The sequence below is a fragment of the Macrobrachium rosenbergii genome, chromosome 41 (genome assembly GCF_040412425.1).
Source record: "Macrobrachium rosenbergii isolate ZJJX-2024 chromosome 41, ASM4041242v1, whole genome shotgun sequence".
Lineage (NCBI taxonomy): Eukaryota > Metazoa > Arthropoda > Malacostraca > Decapoda > Palaemonidae > Macrobrachium > Macrobrachium rosenbergii.
This window is the reverse complement of record NC_089781.1, coordinates 30,306,748-30,310,250: the sequence shown is the minus strand read 5'-3', so window position 1 is coordinate 30,310,250 and position 3,503 is coordinate 30,306,748. Positions and strand designations below refer to the sequence as shown.

At 37.4% G+C, this 3,503-nt stretch overlaps 1 non-coding gene across 1 annotated transcript; it reads left to right on the top strand.

Annotated features, from left to right (window-relative positions):
- Nucleotides 1–1,480: 1,480 nt before the first annotated feature.
- Nucleotides 1,481–1,562, top strand: TRNAL-AAG (transfer RNA leucine (anticodon AAG)). The gene has a single exon. It is a non-coding gene; the product is annotated as a tRNA-Leu (tRNA).
- The last annotated feature ends 1,941 nt before the right edge of the window (nt 1,563–3,503 follow it).

Genomic DNA, 3,503 nt, shown 5'->3' with positions numbered 1-3,503 from the left:
CACACACACACACACACACACACACATTGACACACACACACACATATATATATATATATATATATATATATATATATATATATATATATATATATAATATGTGTGTGTGTGTGTATGTAGACTTACTTTATGTATAGTAACTTCAGTTGGCCTAGCATTACGATGCTGCACAAAAATCAATTGTTTATATAAAAACAGTTTTAATAAAAACCTTCCTGTAATTCGTTATGCAAAGTTTTATCATAGATGGAGTTCTGTACAAGGCCATATTAACATGTTTTCGGACTACGAACCCTTTCCATACTCTGATTCAACGCTTCCGTACCATACCGAAAAACTGTTTCTAATTTGGAGTTTCAATGTTTTTCCTGTTTATCTCTTTTCATCACTGTTGCAATGAGGTTTCATTAGAAACCCGTACTTTTCAGTTAAATCAGAAAGAGAGTAGGATGTCAAACACACACACACGCACACACATGGGCAATTTACGATTTACCTTATGTGATAGTCGCTTCCATGTTTAGCGTAAAACATATCTTGGATTCCCCTTTCTGCTCAACTGATCATGTCACTAAGATCTTTATAAAATAGAGCAAGTATTATCAGAATTACGTATTTCTATCTGTCTGTCATTATACTTTATATTCTGTTTTAACCTCATGCATTACGCTGCTTGACTGTCCAAATTTGATTTGTGCTAATATTATTAATGTTGGCATTTTGTAACTAGTACGCACGACAACGAGTGTCATTTTGTGTTGCTCGAAGCGCTGTGGTTGGTAACGCAAAGCTCGTTTAATCTGACAGTAACGCGATAATTGTTTATTGAAGAATCAATCAAAACTCGTGATTATGTTCTTTAGGTATATATTGCTCTTCAATGGAAGGATCAAAGGTATCTTTGTCTATTGTAAACATTACAGTGATGTAAGTGTAAAATTTCACATTTTAAATACAAGTTTAGGACAAGAGAAAATGCTTTATCATAAGCACAAAGGTATAATATTTATTTTGAAAAAACATGCTTGCACATAGATAAATAACATTGTACCCTGCTCCAGCAAAATGGATGTGAAGAGAATACATCGCATTCCAATAAGAAAGCTAAATTATCATTTGTTTATAAGTTTTATCTAGGACTAATGTTTCTTGGGGGTCATTATCTTTATGATATTTACAGTCTTTTGTTTATGTTTTTACGGTAATCCCCAACGGGTTTTTACTTAACACGCCGCAAAGGTGGATACATACCGGGTTAAAACCCTTGGGAGTCACTAGCTAGGAAAGATCCAAGAATACGGAAGAAGCTTAATATAATCAGCTGGGTTACCCATTTAGCGGGAAGATAGCAACGCTTCGGGTTACATAATGCCTACTTGGCAACTCTTCTGCGGTGGCAGATAAGTATCGGGGAAGCCCCTCCACTGCCTGAACAGTGAATTGTTCACATACCTTTGCATCTTCATTGACAAGGTTTATCGGTAGCGTGGCCGAGCGGTCTAAGGCGCTGGTTTAAGGCACCAGTCTCTTCGGAGGCGTGGGTTCGAATCCCACCGCTGCCAGGAATTTTAGCAATCAAATTTAAAAACCACTCATATTAACAAACGTTATATATGTATATATATATATATATATTTATATATATCCATTTGTACACATTTCGGAGTTTAAGTGTTGCTTGAAGTGTTTGGCACTTTTAATTTAAGTTGTTGAAAGGCTAAAACATAATTTTCTTCTGGTATATAATAGAAATTTGCGACTGGCATGACAGCTTTAGTGACCAACCCTAGCTGAAGAAATAAGTTTAAGGCAGAATAGTTCATTTGGTATTATAGAAAAAAATTAGAGATAATGTTATTAGACAATATTATTAAAGGTTCTGACAACTTCAAAATTAAATATATTTTAAAACTAAGGTGTTGAAATGAGTCTGAACGTAAAACTGTACAATGAGTATAAACAAGATTAAATACTGGTGCAGGTTACAAAAGATATTATGAATACATTGAAAATGATAAGGGCAGATAAAAAAAATAAGTCATTTCTCGTCTTTATTATTTGGAATGATTGCTTCCCATTACGTAAAGAGATTTGGTCCTAGCGAAAAAAAGTCAACGAGAGTTTTGTTTGCATCTTTTCATGTAAGATTAATAATTGCTTCTAGCCATATTAATATCGCTCAGTCATATTAATATTCGTCAGTCAAGGAATATTAACAAAAATCATCTTATTTAACATCTTGTCGTAAGATGGTGGTGAAGCACGCGTGCGCGTGAAGAGAGAGAGAGAGAGAGAGAGAGAGAGAGAGAGAGAGAGAGGGGGTAGCGGGATGGAGACGGCAGTAATCAAAATTGTTATCAAAAGGAAGGTTATTTATTTTGTTTTATATTATTATAACAGCACTTGTTTAAGGGCTCAACTCAATTTAATTTCAAGGTAGATGCCTTTGAAGATTTACGGCAAAAATTAATAGTGTTTACCTTTAGAAGGAGACCAGAGGCCCCAAAAACAAAAACTGTCGAATTTCCTGAAAAAAAAAAAAAAACACTTCCCCTGTAAGAGAGTAAACCCTATAAAGTCCCTGACAAGAGTTAGATTTTAGGTAGTAACTTTATCCCTGATTATCATCTGCTCACATTACAGGATTGACACTCTTGAGACACCTCATCATAGTAAAGAAATGCTAACCTGCTCTATAAGAGTTTGCTGCCTGCCACAGCAAGGGTGAAGTGATCTATATATCCCCCCAATCCGGCCCCAGGTACCACTGTGCCCCTGAGTGTTTTTAACAGTTTTGTATGCCTGTCCACACTAGCGGACATGCCCATCGGACACTTCCAGCTGTTTATATTTTTCCCAGCTTATGAAGCAGTGTTACCAGACAATCGCATCGTTCTGGCTCCATACTCGGTCGGTTAGTATCGTGGAACGGGTTATGGGAACAGTATTTGCCCGTCTGGCAGTGCCCGCTAGTGTGAAGTTAAGTATACCTTAGTTTTACCAGACCACTGAGCTGATTAACAGCTCTCCTAGGGCTGGCCCGAAGGATTAGACTTATTGGACAGGGCTTAAGGCGTCATAGCGTGACCAAGAATGCCAGGGCGTCATGATGCCAAGGTCCTACTGGTTGATTCGGAAAGAAGGAACCAATCAGGATTGGGCCTAAGGTCTGTGACAGGGCCAAGGGACGTCAATAACGACTATCAGGCAGTCCAAGCGGGGTCACTTCACGGGGTGGTTGTTAAACTAAGGTATACTTAACTTTTTGTGTGTGTGTGAGAGCGTGTGCGCGCGTTCGATATGTCATACCGACCGTTCATTTCCTTAGCGTAATTTTTAGTAAGCAGGGGCCTGTATTATTTTAATGGTAATATAAGCATTAAACTAATGTCCGAAAATCATTTACACTTCCTCCCTATATGAGTAGTAAAATAAATCTAATCCTTTGGGCCAGCCCCAGAGAGCTGTTAATCAGCTCAGTGGTCTGGTTAAACTAAGGTATA